This window comes from Mytilus edulis, chromosome 9, assembly GCF_963676685.1.
Source record: "Mytilus edulis chromosome 9, xbMytEdul2.2, whole genome shotgun sequence".
In the NCBI taxonomy this organism is placed as follows: domain Eukaryota; kingdom Metazoa; phylum Mollusca; class Bivalvia; order Mytilida; family Mytilidae; genus Mytilus; species Mytilus edulis.
Window position 1 is genome coordinate 34,379,272 of NC_092352.1, and position 23,507 is coordinate 34,402,778.

Below are 23,507 nucleotides of genomic sequence, written 5' to 3' on the forward strand. Positions count from 1 at the left end.
CAAATTATGTTTGATATTTCATCAAAAATCAAAAAGATATTTAACGAAAATAAAATAAAAAATGTATCACTGTGAGTTTTAAAAAGTTCGTATCACAGTAGGTAAACAACGTTTTGTGAAAAGTTTCAGAAATGATTAACAATAAATATATTAATTCTAAGAATTGCAAATATTAAACGACTTTAAAATGTTACATTACAAATGTTAAAAACGCTTAAGAAGAATCCTATATCGCTACTCATTCCAGTGTGGCGTCATATATTTTATAAATTCTTTATGACGTCAAAATTTTACGGGAACTTTTGTGATTTTCACTGTTGATTTCTACTTTTTTCTTCTACAGCAGATTCGTAACTTTCTAAATTTCTTTTCATTGTGTTCAACTTGTTTACAAATAGTCTTTGATTGACAGTTTACCGGAAGTTAAACTCGGGGGCTTGATATGGATTTCGAGGGCTGATATCGATATCGGCCCCGAGGGCTGATAACCAGCCTTGACTTCCGGCTATTATTGGCCATGCAAAAACGTGCATATCAGTACAAAATATGTGATAAAGTTTATTAACGTACATAACTGTTCCATTTTTACAATATATAATGGATTTTATATTCAATATCGTCTTTTTTGATACATAATAGGACATAATGCAGGGTTTCTTCTTACTTTACATTGAACTTCAACTTAAACATGTGCAAGGGTTATTGTTCATAAATATATAAAGCTGAACAGGTTGTTTATCTTATCAAACTTTGTGTTTCTCTCGCTTCAATTTGACATACAGGTCGGATCTGGTTTGATATCATTACCCTTAAGCATGGATCGAACACATTAATCAGCCTAAAAACGAACTGTTAAAAGACCATAGTTTGATATATTATAGGTCATGAAATATCGTTGTTTCTAGGTTGAGGAACATCGTTGTTGTTCTGATGAGTCTTATGTAGACGAAACGCGCGTCTGGCGTATAAAATTATAATCCTGGGGCCTGGTTTTCGAAAGTATCATAAGATATGTCATAAGATATATCTTAGGACATATTTTATGATCATCTTATGACTATCATAGAACGAAATTCATAACAGTGTGGTCGACAGTAAAACGTTTATTAGTAATTGTACTGAAAAGTTTACCTTTAACTTGTTTGTCGTGGGCGATGATTTTATGCTCACTCAGTCTATCGGAGGCCTTCAAGTGGGGATTTAAATAATCATTTGTTACAAATTTTGATACATAAAATGAAACTTTCTTTTTACAAATCATTTAAGGAATTTATTTTAAATAATTGTTATATCATCACTTACAACAGTTTCACTTTTAAGAATATTAATGTCCAGAGCTGATATCAATAAATAATAATAATAAAAAAAAAAGTTTATTCATGGTAAAAAAAAAACAAAAAAAACTTTTAAGTTAATAGGGACCCGCGTTATTTCAGAAAATATCTTATTGATAAAGAGAACAAAAACTTCTACGTTGTGATCATTTAAGAGTGGCCTTCTATTTATTCAATGCTAACCATGTGGGCTTTGTTTTTTTTTTTATATACCATAAATCGATTCGTTCATTCAGATATTTGTCAGTTTGCCTTGGCTCTTCAAGTCCAACACACAACTTCTCACGAAATTGGTATTTTTCTTACAAAAATTACATCCATGTGATGTATTCTTTTCATGGAGAATGAATGTTGCACCTTATTTTATTTGTTATCGTTTTTTTTTGTGTGTATCATTGACGTATAAGACAACCTGAATCTTCTTTATTCAAATTTAAAACATACGAGATGGCAATTATGACACAAAATAACTAAATTAAACTTACAGCAGAAGAAAGGTAATGAACATCGCTTTTATAGTCTTCTAAATATCGAAGACGCGTGGTCTTTTTAAAAATGATGTAAATTTATAAAGGAAACAACAAACAAAATAGTTCGAATATTTATATTGGAAAAAGTAACGGTGTGTAAATCATAACAATTATTTTATTTCAATGAAAATCAAACTGTTGAATTTTTTCCGCTGCGAGCAAATTTTTAATTTTGGTCGCATTTTGAAAATCAATAAATCTTGTATTCTTGTTGGAAGCTGCACTGTGTAGTTTATACCCGTTTTTTTCAATGCCACACAAATCCAACACAGACAAAAAAAATGGTAGGTTCAAGAAATAATTGATGCAAACTATACTTTATTGTAGTTTTAACATGGGTAGGCATTATATTCGTGATTATTTTTGCCCGAGCGATATCGAAAAACTATTATAAAAAGTGTCCTAGTTCAGTGAAAATGTACGTCATACTTATTTCCTAAACAAATAAATAAACAAACATTAATTAATTAACATACAACACTACCAAAGGCCAGAGACTCCTTACTTGTATGATTTTGTAAAAAAATGCATCTTTTTAAAACAGTCGAAAACAAAATTGTCTGTCCAAGCCCAAAAAAGATGAACAGTGCATTATAGAAACATAGAAGCTGGTTGCAAAAGTTGACGACAAGATCTATTTTATAACTTGAGTATGGCCTAATACTATTAACCTGAAATAAATATATTTATAGCAATTCCCTTGATACGAAAGATCTACATGTTGCCTTGGGCTTTTTTTTTCTTTTTTTTTTTTTGCTCTTTGGTTGGGTTTTTGTCTCAATGACAATTCAATTTTCATTCTTATCATAGATATAACTGCATGTTAAAATAAGAATATGAAGTGTGATAGACAATCAGACACATTCTTTCCAGGGACCAACAGGCGTTATCAAGCTATAGGTCCCCGTATGGCCTTCGACCATTAGCAAAATACACACTTTATAGAATGAAAGCTCCAAGAGGTCTTGGGATGAAAAAAAACAAACATAAAAGATGAGCGAGAAAAAAATAGGGATACCGCATGGAAATTGGAAAATGGTCCGCAACATTAATTTAGTCAACTCACTTAGTTGAAATTAAAGACCTGGCGAATTTTAGCCTTTTGCAATGGATGTGATGTATGTTTAAAAAAAAATCATGGTTTGTTTGGACATTTTTATAAATCAAGTCTTGTTTTTAAATTATTTGCAAGTAAGTTTTAAGTCATGAACAAATAATCACTCACAGAAAGACGTCAAATCCATCAATAAAAGAAAAAAATTAATAGACGACCGACAACGCACAGAATATCATGTATGTGTTCCGGACCATATGAGTATTTGGACCATACGCATATATCATTACCATAAGGGTATACTAATATGGTCCAACCATACACGTATGGTCCAAATACTCATAAGGTCCGGAACATATTTTATTTGCGATCACAAATGCACGAAGACGTCCATTTCTATGTAAATTGGGTCGATTTTTTTATATAGATAAGATGAATGCGTTTCTGTTGCCAAGTGTTTTTCACAAGTATAGTAGCAGTATTGCAGAACGGTTTAAGTTTCCTATATACACCAAATGATACATTTTGCCAATACAATAACGTAAATGCATGCAAATTTCACAAGGTTTAATCCAAATAGCTTTCTTACTATCCAATAACTTTCAAGTACGAAAAAGACAGGGCAGAAGTATATTTTGTCTTTATGTTTCGTATTTGCACAACTTTTGAAAGTGGATTATGCATTCGTTCTAAAGTAAAATTAGACCAGATAAAAGTTAAAAGATTACATAACTCGACAATCGCAATTGTTAAATCCGAAAAAGATAATCAATCAATACATGCATTCAGTAAGTCATTCTTTTTTCTGAAAGAACATGGCTTTGCGATATCTTATTATGAAAATTGATTGTCGAAACATAACAAAAACACAAGTAAAGGACGTTTAATTAATCAATATAAATCAAAACACAAATTCCTGATTAGTATTTCGAATAATCAATTATTTTATATAGGCGTTGAGAACCTTTGGTGACCCCACGGTTTAAAATGTTTATATTAAGGACGTCGTGAGCAATGGGCGTTATAGACGAACGTTCACCTTATCTGTCCCAGTCAATGGGATATTAAAGTGCGCCAATCAATGTCCATAGCCACACTGTTATGAATTCGATACTATGATATGTCATAGGATGTAAATCAAAGCTGTCTTAAGAGAGTCATATCTATGATGCTCTTATGACTGTCATAAGTGAACATTATTTTCTATTATTTAAAATAATGATTAAAAAGTGATAAACATAAAAATGAAAATGAAAAGTATGAACATATTAATTATTACCATTCTTAATATTTACGAATATTTTTTTTTTCTCGTTATAATGAACATGAAATTTTATACAAAAAGGAATTGAAATATGAGTGGATTACTTGTTTAAATTTAGTTTGTAATATATAATAAACAAACATTAATTAATTAACATACAACACTACCAAAGGCCAGAGACTCCTTACTTGTATGATTTTGTAAAAAAATGCATCTTTTTAAAACAGTCGAAAACAAAATTGTCTGTCCAAGCCCAAAAAAGATGAACAGTGCATTATAGAAACATAGAAGCTGGTTGCAAAAGTTGACGACAAGATCTATTTTATAACTTGAGTATGGCCTAATACTATTAACCTGAAATAAATATATTTATAGCAATTCCCTTGATACGAAAGATCTACATGTTGCCTTGGGCTTTTTTTTTCTTTTTTTTTTTTTGCTCTTTGGTTGGGTTTTTGTCTCAATGACAATTCAATTTTCATTCTTATCATAGATATAACTGCATGTTAAAATAAGAATATGAAGTGTGATAGACAATCAGACACATTCTTTCCAGGGACCAACAGGCGTTATCAAGCTATAGGTCCCCGTATGGCCTTCGACCATTAGCAAAATACACACTTTATAGAATGAAAGCTCCAAGAGGTCTTGGGATGAAAAAAACAAACATAAAAGATGAGCGAGAAAAAAATAGGGATACCGCATGGAAATTGGAAAATGGTCCGCAACATTAATTTAGTCAACTCACTTAGTTGAAATTAAAGACCTGGCGAATTTTAGCCTTTTGCAATGGATGTGATGTATGTTTAAAAAAAAATCATGGTTTGTTTGGACATTTTTATAAATCAAGTCTTGTTTTTAAATTATTTGCAAGTAAGTTTTAAGTCATGAACAAATAATCACTCACAGAAAGACGTCAAATCCATCAATAAAAGAAAAAAATTAATAGACGACCGACAACGCACAGAATATCATGTATGTGTTCCGGACCATATGAGTATTTGGACCATACGCATATATCATTACCATAAGGGTATACTAATATGGTCCAACCATACACGTATGGTCCAAATACTCATAAGGTCCGGAACATATTTTATTTGCGATCACAAATGCACGAAGACGTCCATTTCTATGTAAATTGGGTCGATTTTTTTATATAGATAAGATGAATGCGTTTCTGTTGCCAAGTGTTTTTCACAAGTATAGTAGCAGTATTGCAGAACGGTTTAAGTTTCCTATATACACCAAATGATACATTTTGCCAATACAATAACGTAAATGCATGCAAATTTCACAAGGTTTAATCCAAATAGCTTTCTTACTATCCAATAACTTTCAAGTACGAAAAAGACAGGGCAGAAGTATATTTTGTCTTTATGTTTCGTATTTGCACAACTTTTGAAAGTGGATTATGCATTCGTTCTAAAGTAAAATTAGACCAGATAAAAGTTAAAAGATTACATAACTCGACAATCGCAATTGTTAAATCCGAAAAAGATAATCAATCAATACATGCATTCAGTAAGTCATTCTTTTTTCTGAAAGAACATGGCTTTGCGATATCTTATTATGAAAATTGATTGTCGAAACATAACAAAAACACAAGTAAAGGACGTTTAATTAATCAATATAAATCAAAACACAAATTCCTGATTAGTATTTCGAATAATCAATTATTTTATATAGGCGTTGAGAACCTTTGGTGACCCCACGGTTTAAAATGTTTATATTAAGGACGTCGTGAGCAATGGGCGTTATAGACGAACGTTCACCTAATCTGTCCCAGTCAATGGGATATTAAAGTGCGCCAATCAATGTCCATAGCCACACTGTTATGAATTCGATACTATGATATGTCATAGGATGTAAATCAAAGCTGTCTTAAGAGAGTCATATCTATGATGCTCTTATGACTGTCATAAGTGAACATTATTTTCTATTATTTAAAATAATGATTAAAAAGTGATAAACATAAAAATGAAAATGAAAAGTATGAACATATTAATTATTACCATTCTTAATATTTACGAATATTTTTTTTTTCTCGTTATAATGAACATGAAATTTTATACAAAAAGGAATTGAAATATGAGTGGATTACTTGTTTAAATTTAGTTTGTAATATATAATAAATCTTGAACTTCGCTTTCGTGTATTACCATACATGCATTGTAACAGTTATTTAACTGTGAATACTTTTAAGATTCGGTACATCGAGTATCCGCTTAACGAAATGCCCGTGCACATCACTAATATAGTACTATTAAATATACTAGGAACGAAATAATATGTATATTTATTATACAAAACCATGAGTAAGAAAATAATTCAATATTGCATGTCGCAGGCAGGAGATTCAAATTTTAATTTACGTAGTTGACTAAGAAAAATCAAATCTTTACTGATTAGCTAACTGAGAAACACAACATATATTTTTATTGCAATTAACATGAAATTATACATGAAAAGTAATTAAAATTTTAGTTGACAACCATAAGACCATCATAAGTCATGTCGCGAGGGGTCTTAAGTTTACGACATAAGTAATGACAAATCGTAACTTGGGACACTTTCGAAAACATATCTTACGACTATGACATGTCCTAAGACCATCATAAGACATGTGTTAGTCATAAGATACTTTCGAAAACCAGGCCCCTGGTACTTTTGATAACTATTGTTCAAAGTTTATTTAGATGAAAACAAATTATTGTTGAAATCATTCAAGGATTTTGTCGATTGATATTGCCACACTTGATATTGTTATGACTGTTAATAACATTTTTGAGGAAGAAATAAGGTATCAAACTTTTAATCGATTTAATCGAGCTATTGGGTTTAAGAAATTTTGGGCCATTCAATTTCTATAAATTCTTCATTAGATATAAAGTTTGCGTGACTAAAATTGGTATTCTTGATAAATGCAATTTAAAGTGTGCAAAGTTGAAGTCATTGTTTGGATTGGTAGGAAAGTCTTATTTTTCAATCAAATAGATAGCGAAAACTTGTTGTCCTTACTGAAGTCTTTGGCCACAATAAATCGCTTAAAACTCAAATTAACTGATTTTATTAACTTGCCACGCTATTGCAATTCGATTTTGAAAGTTAATAGGTTGTTTATGGAATGAAAATTTAGTTGAACACAAGAAAAATCCCATGTATATATATTTGAGTTTTGTGTTTGTTGTCATTAAATCGGAAAATGGGTATCAACTTATTACTTTGAAATCTGTGTTAGATAGGGCTTTATTTTTGAGAAGTTGGTATTGTTACTATTTTTTTTTTATCAAAGATGTCGAAATAAAAGACTTTAACATGGTAAGTCTTTTTTCCAATTTGTAATAATAATTTGATCCTTTTTAAACAGCTCCATGTAAGAATCATGCAGTTAAGCTATGAGAATGAGTTATGGGTATAAAGAAATATTGCATTATTTGATTCAATTTTCGAAATAGATGTTTATACCAAGATGTCTACCTTTTTATATGGTCACAAAAAACGGTTGTTACGTGTATGTTCTCTTTAAGAAAATAAGGAATAGTAATAGAGACAAATTAGGATAAGATAAAGTCGGGTAGAAAGCTTGCTAAACATTTTATACGGGTATTTGCAGAAATCTAATTTTTTTTTTATGAATATCACCAGTTAAGATTAAAGTTGGAATTGACATTACAAAAACTTACATTAGGACGAGCGACTCCATCTCCTTATTAAGACTGGATCTTGGTGTTTTTCAGGTATAATGAAGTCAACCGGAAATTCGAGGGCGTGTATACCTTCTCTGATATTTCGCCACAAAATTACCATTGCAATTTTTAATTGATATTGGAAAAATACTATTTTCCTGCACATTGACATCTTTCACTTTTTCTATCGGTCTTGTTGATAACTAAATGAGAGTGCTGTCACATCCCAACTTACTAATGCAATTTAATCTTAATCAAGTTTTATTTCAAAACTGGTTAGAAAATGATTATGTGATAATTTGCTCTTATTGATACAATGCCTTCTGTGCAAATTAAGCAACTAAATAACGAATTATTATTTATACGATACCAAAATTCAAATTCACAAAATAAAATTAATAACTTGTAGAAATCCAATATAACTTTGGGTTTAACCTTAAATCATTATTCACAACTTTTATTATCATTGTCAATTGTGCTAGTTCTCAATTTAAATTATTATTCGGCTGACTATTAACATCTTTACTATCATCAATAAAAATAGAGCTTTAGATTCACTGAGTGGTAGCTACAATATTAAGGGGTGATATAAATTAAATCTACTGTAGTTTACCGATGCTCAAATCTCGTGAAACAGATTGAGAAAATACAAATCAGGTAATAAACAAAAAAGAGAGATCTGTATACATCCGTTGGTTTTAAATATTCGGCTTCGAGCGTTCCTGATGAAGGTAAATCTAGAAAAGCGCTTCTTTCTATACCCCATGTCAACGTCTGACGTATGCAATTTATATCGTGTTGTTTTCATTTTTAATCATACTAGAACACACACGCGAAATCGCGGGCATTCACAGCGTAGTTTAAGGTATTAAAGTGTTGTTGGAAGAATTTTGTAAAATATTGAATGACTGAAGAATTTCAGTAAATGTATTATAAGTCACAGGTTATTGGGGACAGAATTGTTTTTTATTCCTGCTCCTTCATTTCCAAAATTCCCAATTTTTGGTTTTCTATCAATTTCAATATGAACATACATTTAGTATGTTATGAACATTTAAGTAAGGAACCTGTAATTCAGTGGTTGTCGTTTGTTAATGTGTTACATATTTGTTTTTCGTTCATTTTTTGTACATAAATATGGCCGCTAGTTTTCTCGTTTGAATTGTTTTACATCGTCATTTCGGGGCATTTTAAAGCTTCATAAGTATGCGGTATGGGCTTTGCTCGTTGTTGAAGGCCATACGGTGACCTATAGTTGTTATATTCTGTGTCATTTTGGTCTCTTGTGGAGAGTTGTCTCAATATGGCAATCATACCACATCTTTTTTTGTTGTTGCAATAAATGAATTTTGTAAAAGATTTAATGACTGGAGAATTTCAGAAAAGGTATCAAAGGTTCACATGAATAATTTTAGCGCTTATCTGTATATTATGAACATTCATTACTATATAAATACAGTGTATTTACTTTCAATTCCAAGTTTACTAATCGATCCATGGTGGTCAATTGATATAGTATACAGACCCTCTCCATTAAATAAACTCTGTGACCGCCGTGGATAGTAAACTTGAAAATGATAGCAGATAGAATTAAATATACTATGTATGTATAAAGTATACAGAAAAATTCAGTGGTTGTCGTTTGTTTATGTGTTACATATTTGTTTTTCGTTCATTTTTTGTACATAAATATGGCCGCTAGTTTTCTCATTTGAATTGTTTTTCATCGTCATTTAGGGGCCTTTTAAAGCTGAGTATGCGGTATGGGCTTTGCTCGTTGTTGAAGGCCGTAAGGTGACCTATAGTTGTTATATTCTGTGTCATTTTGGTCTCTTGTGGAGCATATCCAGAAATCAACGCCACTTTGCTGATTTGAATATTATACTAAAGAAATCGGATACGGGTCACGGAAATTACATTAAAATAATAGGGAATTTTGAAAAAAAATGTCTGTTTTAATTTTAATTTAAGTGATAGACAGGTTGCCGGGGCAGAAAATGAATATACACAACAATATACACCATTTAAACGAAACATAATGACTGTTGTTGCAAAAATACAGGTTCCTGAGCTATTTTAAAAATCGAAGCGAGAGGCTTTTAACATTGCAGTGTTAAATACAGGCTAAAATGGCTGAAACGTCAAATTTGCAAACTTCGTGTTGAAAATGGGCTTACAAGGTCATTACAAAAACAGGTTGCCGGGGTGAATTTTGAAACTTGAATTTCCAAAGAATAAGCAAGTCCAAACCTTATATGTGTAGTCGTTGAACTCTAGGTTCCCACGTAAAATTAAAATGTCACTATTTCAAGAAGAATAATATCACGAAAGCACGAAAAATTCATTAAATTCGCGTTCATTGTTTTGATTTTGACCGCCTGACAACTTTACGGAAATATCAAAGTGATTGTAAATAAGGACTCTGTGACGGGCAACTTATAATTTCCGTGTTTTAAAGATTTAAATGATATCAAGCATATCTGCAAGCCAGTCTTGTTCAAACTACTATCACGTGGTACAATTCTCATTTACATAATATGAATATTAATTAGCAAAACCACTACTAATTTCTGGCTATGGAGTTGTCTCAACATGGCAATCATACCACATCTTTTTTTGTTGTTGTAATAAATGAATTTTGTAAAAGATTTAATGACTGGAGAATTTCAGAAAAGGTATCAAAAGTTCACATGAATAATTTTAGCGCTTATCTGTATATGATCGTATATTATGAACATTCATTACTATATAAATAAAGTGTATTTACTTTCAATTCCAAGTTTACTAATCGATCCATGGTGGTCAATTGATATAGTATACAGACCCTCTCCATTAAATAAACTCTGTGACCGCCGTGGATAGTAAATTTGAAAATGATAGCAGATAGAATTAAAATATACTATGTATGGTCAAAGTATAAAGAAAATCGCAAACCGGAAGTCTAATCTGACTTAAAATTTCGTCCAATGACGGGACAATATCCGGATGCCTTTTTTTCTCGTTTTTCTCCCAAAATAACTCAATCTGAATAATCATATAAATGGATGACAAATGCGACATTGCACTGTATCTATAGGACACAGAGGCGTGTTGATTAATTTATTGTTGAAAGAAGAGAAGCGACACACAAAACGAGGTCTTCTGGTTTAATAGTATAGGAGATGTGGTTAATACTAACAAGATTCGCTTGCTTCTATGATTACACACACTATTAGTGTTTCCCTACCTCATGTTCCCATTTAACAAGTATCCGTCATTCTGAACTTTCATTAAGCGGCATATATACACTCAGATATATCTTGTTAAAGGATGGAACAAAAAGTTTGTGAGAGAAGAAATGGTCGTGATCGTAAATTATTTATATTCCAAAGACCACACAAATTGGTGCTTCACTCTATGTACTGCGACACATACGGTGGTATTCGATCAGTTTAATTGAATTGTCAATTATGACTATTTCCAGACTTGTAAACCATCTTGTTAAAAAGGTCGCAGTTATTATTTAAAAAAAACCCAGCTCAAAACTTATACATAAGTTTATCAACTGTACGTAACAAACATAAATAATAATCTTAATTATGCAAACACCTAAAGATGAGCTGTTTGGAGAGTGACATCCTCATTAACTAATAGTATAACGACCATTTGGTTATAAAAGTTAACAGAATTGTTTGCGCAAAAACAACCTAGCATATTCAAATGAAAGTTTATAGTGTGTGTTGAGACGAATGAGCCATGTTCAAGATAAATGATCGGTGTCGATTAAGGTTTACAAATTATTTATTTAAGAAAAGAAATGTTGCATCGAACAAAACACATAAGTTAGTTTGTCTGTCAAATATACAGTTAAAAGAAAAACCTTAATGAGTAAAGACGACCTTAAGGAAACGCTCAAAACTCGAACTTGTTAACAGCAGGTGATTCTCGAGTTGATTAAGTCTGTCTGCAAATTGATTTAGAGGTCGGCCAATGACGTTGTGAATTTTTGTTAATATAATAACTAGACTATACCCCTAAAATAACCCGAAGGTGTTTCACTAAAATCTAATTATTTGAAGCAATATATTCATTATTCGGATTGTCAGTTCGGGAAACAAGTGTTGCTTTGTTATTAGATTCGATTCGTCTGTCAATTGTTTAATTTGGTGTCTATTCCGTTTAGATTACTTTGCTTTATTTCTATTTTTTAACAAATGCTTTAACGGTGAACTATAGTTTTTAAATTCTGTGTAATTTGGTCTCTTGTGAAAAGTGTATTGCTGCTAAGGTGAGGAAAATTTATGATTTTTCATAATTGAGTTGTCTCGTTAGTCATAGATTCTGGTACTGAAGTGACTGCTGTTGTTCGAATAATGTCGAGAAATGATGCGGATGAAGCTGTATCTGCAGTTTCTTAGATTTCAAGTTCAGGAAGAATATTAATGGGACCCAATCAGAAAAGTTTGAAGTGGTAGTAGAAAGAACATTATCACTATACCTGTATGTGAAATTAAATAATGTAGTTTCTTAGAGATCTTTTTTTTTTACAAATGTCGGCTCGTATGAAAATAAGAAAAAAAAGTCGGTCAGGAGAGATGCACAGTTTGCTTCCAAAGGAATGCCGACAAGCTTCCAGAAGATTATACCTTCAGACACAAGAAGTATGTTGTCCGTTACATTTTTCTTCCACGTAGTGCATGAAATTATGAGCTTTTCTTTTGTTTTAACAACTTATGTAGAATTGTATCGAAAAACAATTCATGTGTCTGATGTACCCTTATTTTTTGGCCATTGTCACCCACAAGGACTCAATTAGCAGATTAAAAATTTTGTTAATCAATGTTTTTTATATTTTTTTTAGTATTTCCTGTTTATTTGTATTACTTTATTAACGTTTTTGACGATTCCATCGATATTTCTTTGTTTTCTAGCAATGTGCACTTTACTATACATATCCGTATACTACTAGGTTTTTTTCAGTAAACGGATATGGATAGTAAAGTGCACATTGCTAGAAAACAAAGAAATATCGATGACATCGTCACATACGTTAATAAAGTAATACAAATAGAGAGGAAATACTTAAAAAAAATATAAAAAACATTGATTAACAAAATTTTTAATCTGATAACCGAGTCCCTGTGGTCAATATAACGGAATTGTTTGCGACTGTCATACACCAGTTTAGCTAGCTTTAAAATTAGGTTTAATCCACCATGCTGTCATATACCAAGTCAGGAATATGACAGTTGTTATCCATTCTTTCGATGCGTTTGAGCTTTTGGTTTTGCCATCTAATTTTACTTTCTTTTTTTAATTTTCCTCAGAGTGCGGTATCATTGTTATTCCACTTTTAAGTAGTAGCGTATGGTACCATTTTTATGAAGGAAATCGTGGATTATTCCTTTAAGACTGGTTTTAATTTCTCATGGTGGTGGTGTAAAGAGTAGAAAAATTGGAAATTTAAGTACGTCGTATACCCATCCCTAATTCGAAACTATTTCTTTCTTTCTAGGTCATGTATCCTATCAAGATAAAGCACCCACTGTCATACAAGTGAGAAGTTAAACACTATAAAACCAGGTTCAATCTACTATTTTTTACATAAGAAAATGCCTGTACCAAGTCAGGAATATGACAGTTGTTACCCATTCGTTTGGTGTATTATCTTTTGATTTTTCCATTTGATTAGGGAATTTTTGTTTTGAATTTTCTTCGGAGTTCGGTATTTTTGTGATTTTACTTTTGTCTATCGTATCGTTTATTGGGTCCAATCCATAGTTTAAGAAAATTGCGGAATTAGGGAATATTCATTATCAGCTTTGTCATATAATTCAGTTTGCGCTCGTAGTAATCTTTTAAGTAATTATTGATATGTTAAGCAAAAGTCAAACAACGGTCAAAATCAACTCCGACATATCTATATTTATTAGTTACGTTCGTAAGCATATTTCCTTATATTTAATTAAGTTCTTTTTATACATTTATTTTTTTCATTTCCCCTGTGTTAAATATACTCAACTCTTTGTCAACGATTCAAAATATGAAACAATAACTGGGCTATTTATTGATGTGATGAAAATAATACTGCAAGAAATCAATTTGATTCAGGTCGTAGATGAATTATATCCCGGGATTACCAATTCAATAATTTAAATATAAAATATTCAGTATGAATTATGATCACGAGTATAAAAAAGATCGGATTTGTGTCAACAAAATTTAAATAAATGCAATTAAAAGAAATAGAATCGGCATCTTTATATACGCTGTCATACGATATAACACATGCTGCATCAAAGTGTCAGATAACAACTACTATTTGATTTTTTAATTACAAAAGTTATGAATTATTTACAGAAGCCTTTTAAGCTAATCACTTTTATCGAATAAAAATGATATTGCCAAACATCCGCGATCTCCAGGGTTTTTCTGTTTTGTCATCTACTGTCTGAGTATATAACCTAATTGATAGAGTTTTAATGTATTTGTTTTCTAATTAACGATTGTGTTTGACAAACTAGTTTTTCATGGCCGAAATTGTTTTCAGTCTTACGCCTGATGCATGCTAGGACGTAAAATTAATTTATCTACGAAGTCAACATACAATAGATAAGGAAGATGCGCGCACATTATGTGTTATGTTCGAATATAGATGGAAAATTCCGAAGTAAATTATACATTATTACACTGCATTTTCCATATCTGCCCTCGTAACAGTCACATACTGCCATATCGGACCGACGGTTTAAGCACACGGTCCCGATATTAGTCAAAAGATGATACTGGGGTTAACAGTTAAAAAGCCATGTAATGATCTATTTATCACACATTTAATCTAAAATTGGAACGAGAAAATGAAATAGAAAAATTAAATAAGTAAAATTTGTTTATTCAATTTAATTGCTTTTATCATGTGTTTATGTTCTTGTTTGTCCCCGGCATTTTTAGACGTTACAGTGATTCCCTTAGTCACTCCTGGTATTCCTCAACATTCAACAAAGACGTATTATTTCACATAACGCTACCATTATATCAAACGTCATTTTAACAATAAAAAAAGCTTATTCTATTTGAACGCTGCACTATTTTGACAGTTTAATAGACGACATGATCTGTTTGAAATGTCTCACAATTTGTACTTTTAAACGAGAGAGCACTTTAACGGATTATGCACGTGAGTCCTCACATCACCCTCCATTTAAAATAGCACAGGAAGTCCAAATTAGCTCCTGACAATGGATGTCAAATGTGAAAAAAAATGTTCCTTTATAGTATTCTTAGTAACATGACAACAGGACGGGTGTCATTTGTGAAGCAGGATCTGCTTACCCTTTAAGAGCACATGTGATCATCCCCAGTTTTTGGTGGGGTTTGTGTAGCTTAGTCTAAAGATTTCTTAAATTCTTAAAAGTTGTGTCTTGTTTACTATTATTTGTCTGTTTTTCTTTTTCTTTTCTAGTCATTTGTCAGTTTATTTTCGATCTATGAGTTTGAATGTCCCTCTGGTATCTTTCGTCCCTATTGATATAGGAATGTATTTTTACTTGCTTTGTTGGTGATTTAAAGGATCGGGGATGACGAAAGTTTCAACAAATATTGATATGTTTGTGATCGTCTATCGATTTTTTTTTTGCATTCAAGAACAGATTTTAAAAGGAAAAACGAGAATCATTTTTGATAACTGTGTGTCCAACAACTACTTTTCCACAGCAATAAGCTGACACAACTATATGCTGGCATCCCGATTTTTGACCTTTCATTTATATATTGATTTGACACTTGTTCATTTGCCACGATCAGAGCATTATATGTATTAGAAAGGCGACTATATGAAGAAGAAAAAATGTCAAGAAAATAATTATTTTGGACATGCTGACCACAAATTTGCTGAAGTGAAAATATTCGAATTGAAAATTCAATCTCTTCAAACCAGGAGCGATAACACTCAAAGAGCTAGGAATCTAATTGATGTTACCCTTAGAACTAGGAATCTAATTGGTGTGACCCTTAGAGCTAGGAATCTAACTGGTGTGACCCTTAGAACTAGGAATCTATTTTGTGTGACCCTTAGAACTAGGAATCTAATTGGTATGACCCTTAGAACTAGGAATCTAATTGGTGTGACCCTCAGAACTAGGAATCTCATTTGTGTGACCCTTAGAACTAGGAATCCAATTGGTGTGACCCTTAGAACTAGGAATTTAATTGGTGTGACCCTTAGAACTAGAAATCTAATTGGTGTGACCCTTAAAACGTTAAGTCAAAGAACTAGAATCTAATTGGTATGACCCTTAGAACTAGGAATCTAATTGGTGTGAGCCTTAAAACGTTAAGTCAAAGAACTAGGAATCTAATTGATGTGACCCTTAGAACGTTAAACAGTTCTTGAGTTCTTGCATCTTTAGTGGTACCCGTCCTGTTGTTCATGACTAGTACACATTTGATGAGAAGTCGAATCGTTCATTCATGTTTTTACCGACGAAAAGAAAACAGAATGATATACTTACTCGATATGCAGATATAACTGGAATGAAGAATATAACAATGTGAAAGTTAAATTATTTCTTATGTCATAAAGTTTAATTCTCCGTGGTTTATTTATAACTACAACTTTTTTTTCTTTTCTGCATCACCTGACACTACCGCAAATCTGCAACGTCGGTCACCAGAATGATACTAAATAGTATAAACAACTGGTTACTCATGAAGAAGATTTTAAAAACATATTAAATAAACATGCACCTGTAAAATCTAGGGGTCAAAGAAATAAACCACTTCCATGTATGAATAAAGAACTGAGAGGGGCCATATATAGAAAACAAATGCTTTATTCACAATATGCTAAAAACCGGAGTGACAAAAATTGGGAGAAATTTAGAAAACAAAGAAATTTGGTAACAAAGATAAAGAGAAAATCAATAAAAGTATACTTTTTAGAACGTTGCTCTGGTGGGTCAAAATCTTGCGATTTTTGGAAAACAGTCAAACCATTTTTATCAAAAAAGGGGAACTGTGGAGAGCAAAAATGTTTATTATGTGAAAATGACAGAATTGTTAATTGTTCAAATGAAGTTTCAAATGTTTTTAATAATTTTTTCTCCACAATAGCAGACAAAATTGGAGCAGATGGTGTATATGACCCCTCAAATCACCCGAGTATAAAAGAAATTTTGGATAACAGAAAGCATAATTTTGATTTTGAATTTAAAAAAGTATCTAATGATAATGTCGAAAAAATTTTGAATAAAATAAACATAAAGAAGGCTACTGGAGCTGATGTATATCTTATATTGCACCACAGCTGACAACTCTTGTAAATTTGTCAATTGATAATAATTGTTTCCCCGATAAACTTAAAGAAGCCCAAGTAACCCTTCTTCATGAAAAGAGTGACCCATTATTAAAAACAAATTATAGACCAGTTAGTGTCTTACCCATATTTTCTAAAATCTTTGAAAAAATATGAAATTCAATTAACTGATTATTTTAATAAAATATTTAATCCATTTTTGTGTGCATTTAGACGTGGACATGGATGTCAGACCTCACTTCTAAGAGTGTTAGAAGACTGGCGTGAAGCTCTTGATAAAAACCAGTACATTGCACCAGTATTAATGGAAATTTCTAAGGCTTTTGACTGAGTGGTTGGGCTGACATTCATAAAGGCGTACCACAGGGTTCGATACTAGGGCCATTGTTGTTTAAGATATTTATAAATGAAATTTTTCATTTGGTTAAAAATGGTAGTTTATGTAACTATGCAGATGACAATACTTTGTCTTTTTGTACTCCAGATTTCGATTTATTGAATTCAACTTTGGAATCTGATTCAAAAATACTTATTGAGTGGTTCACGGTGAATAAAATGCAAGTAAATCCTGACAAATTTCAAGTTTTGGCTGTTGGCAAAAAGACCTTTGAAAAGAACCCATCTATGTATTCAAAATTCGAACCTCACTTGTGAAAAAACAGTAAAATTAATAGGCATTGAAATAGACTACCAGCTAAATTTTGATGTTCATATCAGCTCAATCTGTAGGAAGGCATCACAGCAATTAAATGTTTTAAAACGTTTAGGCTCAGTTTTGGATAGACTTAGTAAACTTACTATATTTCATACTTTTATTCTTAGTCATTTTAATTTTGCCCTTTTGCATGGCATTTTTGCACTGAGAAAAATTCAAAAAAAAGGTGCAGGAAAGAGCACTCCGTTTTGTGTATGATGATTTTACCAGCTCCGACAAGGACCTCTTACTTAAAGCTAAGGTGCCCTCCTTGCAGATCAGACGGATAAGAACAATGCCTCTAGAAACTTTTTAAAATTATTAACAACATTGCTCCTGTGTGCTTACAAAAGTTGGTGAATGTAAAAAAATCTAAATATTCTTTCAGGTATGTAAATATTCTTGAAATTCCACAGGTAAAGTCAACCCGTTACGGTAAAAAATCGTTCAAATTTGCTGCTGCTACTTTATGGAACAGCCTTCTAAACCATTTTAGGACTGAAAACAGTTTTTCACATTTTAAAAGTCTTGATCAGTCCTGGAACGGTTTGGAATGTCGCTGTTCTGCTTGCAGATAGTTCTTGAGCTGTTTATAATGTATGCTGCTTTTGGTTTCTCTGGTCAAGCATGTTTTTACTTCATTCGAAAATGTGTTGCTTATTTTTATTGCATGCTATGTATGTGAGATTTCAACTTTGTATTACAGGTTGTTTTATATGTCAAAATGCACTGTTTTTTTGTTATTTATATGTTTTTATATTCGGTCAAAAGCTCCTTAGAGCTTGTGTTACCAGACTCAAGCTGGCAGCCACTTTCATCGGCCAATCAAGATAGCAGCCACTTTTTTCCAGCAGCCAATTTTGACGATATGTCTAAAAACCAAAAAACTGCGTGAGGCTCAAACGTTCCAAAAATCGCTAAATCTTAGTTAAATGCAATCTAACAGCGGAAATCGACAATTTCACGGTTTCTGCTAATTTCTAAAGCATTTCATTCCGTTTTAAATATGTATGTAAGCGGCCTGTCCTTTATTTGACATTCGATAATTGATATTCAATATCTAACCGACTGCTAGCCGTCGGTTCAATATTTAAATTTACTTGAAAATCACTATAAAGCCTGAGGGAAAAGATACCATTTTATGACCCCTTCAAGCTGTCATAAAATTTCGTTGTCCTCGAATATAAACCCTGATACAAGTTGTATATTTGTCTTTATGTTATATAGATTTTTATCAATAAAACATTACAGAGGATTCACCAAAGATGTAATTTATATATATAAAATATGAAACAAAATCCAATTACTCCAGAAACATATAGAAATATACATAGAAATACTTATGGAAAGCCAAAAAAGAAAAGAAATTAATAGTGACCACCTACCAGAGACTGCTTAAATGACGGTGACCACCCTAAGACGACTTTGGACCTCTGTTGTGGCCAGACGGGACCGGATCCCAGAAAAATATTTAAGTGGCAAATAGCTTGGATCAATACCTGCGAAATGAGCTAGGTCCGATTCGGAACTTTGCCGTAGGGATATGTCGAGGAGTACCGAATGTGTGGTTGATATGGAAAATACGTAAATTGGCAACTTTGAACCTCTGTGGTGGCCAGACGGGCCCGGATCCCAGAAAAATATTTAAGTGGGGAATAGCTTGGGTCAATACCTTTAAAATGAGCTAGGTCCGGTTCGGAACTTTGCCGTTGGTATATGCCGAAAACTACCGAATGTATGCATATGGTTAATACGGAAAATTACGTTAAGGGGCACCTTTGAACCTCTGTGGTGAACAGGCGGGCCCGGATCCCAGAAAAATATTTAAGTGGCAAATAGCTTGGATCAATACCTGCGAAATGAGCTAGGTCCGATTCGGAACTTTGCCGTAGGGATATGTCGAGGAGTACCGAATGTGTGGTTGATATGGAAAATACGTAAATTGGCAACTTTGAACCTCTGTGGTGGCCAGACGGGCCCGGATCCCAGAAAAATATTTAAGTGGGGAATAGCTTGGGTCAATACCTTTAAAATGAGCTAGGTCCGGTTCGGAACTTTGCCGTTGATATATGCCGAAAAGTACCGAATGTATGCATATGGTTAATACGGAAAATTACGTTAAGGGGCACCTTTGAACCTCTGTGGTGAACAGGCGGGCCCGGATCCCAGAAAAATATTTAAGTGGCAAATAGCTTGGATCAATACCTGCGAAATGAGCTAGGTCCGATTCGGAACTTTGCCGTAGGGATATGTCGAGGAGTACCGAATGTGTGGTTGATATGGAAAATACGTAAATTGGCAACTTTGAACCTCTGTGGTGGCCAGACGGGCCCGGATCCCAGAAAAATATTTAAGTGGGGAATAGCTTGGGTCAATACCTTTAAAATGAGCTAGGTCCGGTTCGGAACTTTGCCGTTGGTATATGCCGAAAACTACCGAATGTATGCATATGGTTAATACGGAAAATTACGTTAAGGGGCACCTTTGAACCTCTGTGGTGAACAGGCGGGCCCGGATCCCAGAAAAATATTTAAGTGGCAAATAGCTTGGATCAATACCTGCGAAATGAGCTAGGTCCGATTCGGAACTTTGCCGTAGGGATATGTCGAGGAGTACCGAATGTGTGGTTGATATGGAAAATACGTAAATTGGCAACTTTGAACCTCTGTGGTGGCCAGACGGGCCCGGATCCCAGAAAAATATTTAAGTGGGGAATAGCTTGGGTCAATACCTTTAAAATGAGCTAGGTCCGGTTCGGAACTTTGCCGTTGGTATATGCCGAAAACTACCGAATGTATGCATATGGTTAATACGGAAAATTACGTTAAGGGGCACCTTTGAACCTCTGTGGTGAACAGGCGGGCCCGGATCCCAGAAAAATATTTAAGTGGCAAATAGCTTGGATCAATACCTGCGAAATGAGCTAGGTCCGATTCGGAACTTTGCCGTAGGGATATGTCGAGGAGTACCGAATGTGTGGTTGATATGGAAAATACGTAAATTGGCAACTTTGAACCTCTGTGGTGGCCAGACGGGCCCGGATCCCAGAAAAATATTTAAGTGGGGAATAGCTTGGGTCAATACCTTTAAAATGAGCTAGGTCCGGTTCGGAACTTTGCCGTTGATATATGCCGAAAAGTACCGAATGTATGCATATGGTTAATACGGAAAATTACGTTAAGGGGCACCTTTGAACCTCTGTGGTGAACAGGCGGGCCCGGATCCCAGAAAAATATTTAAGTGGCAAATAGCTTGGATCAATACCTGCGAAATGAGCTAGGTCCGATTCGGAACTTTGCCGTAGGGATATGTCGAGGAGTACCGAATGTGTGGTTGATATGGAAAATACGTAAATTGGCAACTTTGAACCTCTGTGGTGGCCAGACGGGCCCGGATCCCAGAAAAATATTTAAGTGGGGAATAGCTTGGGTCAATACCTTTAAAATGAGCTAGGTCCGGTTCGGAACTTTGCCGTTGGTATATGCCGAAAACTACCGAATGTATGCATATGGTTAATACGGAAAATTACGTTAAGGGGCACCTTTGAACCTCTGTGGTGAACAGGCGGGCCCGGATCCCAGAAAAATATTTAAGTGGCAAATAGCTTGGATCAATACCTGCGAAATGAGCTAGGTCCGATTCGGAACTTTGCCGTAGGGATATGTCGAGGAGTACCGAATGTGTGGTTGATATGGAAAATACGTAAATTGGCAACTTTGAACCTCTGTGGTGGCCAGACGGGCCCGGATCCCAGAAAAATATTTAAGTGGGGAATAGCTTGGGTCAATACCTTTAAAATGAGCTAGGTCCGGTTCGGAACTTTGCCGTTGATATATGCCGAAAAGTACCGAATGTATGCATATGGTTAATACGGAAAATTACGTTAAGGGGCACCTTTGAACCTCTGTGGTGAACAGGCGGGCCCGGATCCCAGAAAAATATTTAAGTGGCAAATAGCTTGGATCAATACCTGCGAAATGAGCTAGGTCCGATTCGGAACTTTGCCGTAGGGATATGTCGAGGAGTACCGAATGTGTGGTTGATATGGAAAATACGTAAATTGGCAACTTTGAACCTCTGTGGTGGCCAGACGGGCCCGGATCCCAGAAAAATATTTAAGTGGGGAATAGCTTGGGTCAATACCTTTAAAATGAGCTAGGTCCGGTTCGGAACTTTGCCGTTGGTATATGCCGAAAACTACCGAATGTATGCATATGGTTAATACGGAAAATTACGTTAAGGGGCACCTTTGAACCTCTGTGGTGAACAGGCGGGCCCGGATCCCAGAAAAATATTTAAGTGGCAAATAGCTTGGATCAATACCTGCGAAATGAGCTAGGTCCGATTCGGAACTTTGCCGTAGGGATATGTCGAGGAGTACCGAATGTGTGGTTGATATGGAAAATACGTAAATTGGCAACTTTGAACCTCTGTGGTGGCCAGACGGGCCCGGATCCCAGAAAAATATTTAAGTGGGGAATAGCTTGGGTCAATACCTTTAAAATGAGCTAGGTCCGGTTCGGAACTTTGCCGTTGATATATGCCGAAAAGTACCGAATGTATGCATATGGTTAATACGGAAAATTACGTTAAGGGGCACCTTTGAACCTCTGTGGTGAACAGGCGGGCCCGGATCCCAGAAAAATATTTAAGTGGCAAATAGCTTGGATCAATACCTGCGAAATGAGCTAGGTCCGATTCGGAACTTTGCCGTAGGGATATGTCGAGGAGTACCGAATGTGTGGTTGATATGGAAAATACGTAAATTGGCAACTTTGAACCTCTGTGGTGGCCAGACGGGCCCGGATCCCAGAAAAATATTTAAGTGGGGAATAGCTTGGGTCAATACCTTTAAAATGAGCTAGGTCCGGTTCGGAACTTTGCCGTTGGTATATGCCGAAAACTACCGAATGTATGCATATGGTTAATACGGAAAATTACGTTAAGGGGCACCTTTGAACCTCTGTGGTGAACAGGCGGGCCCGGATCCCAGAAAAATATTTAAGTGGCAAATAGCTTGGATCAATACCTGCGAAATGAGCTAGGTCCGATTCGGAACTTTGCCGTAGGGATATGTCGAGGAGTACCGAATGTGTGGTTGATATGGAAAATACGTAAATTGGCAACTTTGAACCTCTGTGGTGGCCAGACGGGCCCGGATCCCAGAAAAATATTTAAGTGGGGAATAGCTTGGGTCAATACCTTTAAAATGAGCTAGGTCCGGTTCGGAACTTTGCCGTTGATATATGCCGAAAAGTACCGAATGTATGCATATGGTTAATACGGAAAATTACGTTAAGGGGCACCTTTGAACCTCTGTGGTGAACAGGCGGGCCCGGATCCCAGAAAAATATTTAAGTGGCAAATAGCTTGGATCAATACCTGCGAAATGAGCTAGGTCCGATTCGGAACTTTGCCGTAGGGATATGTCGAGGAGTACCGAATGTGTGGTTGATATGGAAAATACGTAAATTGGCAACTTTGAACCTCTGTGGTGGCCAGACGGGCCCGGATCCCAGAAAAATATTTAAGTGGGGAATAGCTTGGGTCAATACCTTTAAAATGAGCTAGGTCCGGTTCGGAACTTTGCCGTTGGTATATGCCGAAAACTACCGAATGTATGCATATGGTTAATACGGAAAATTACGTT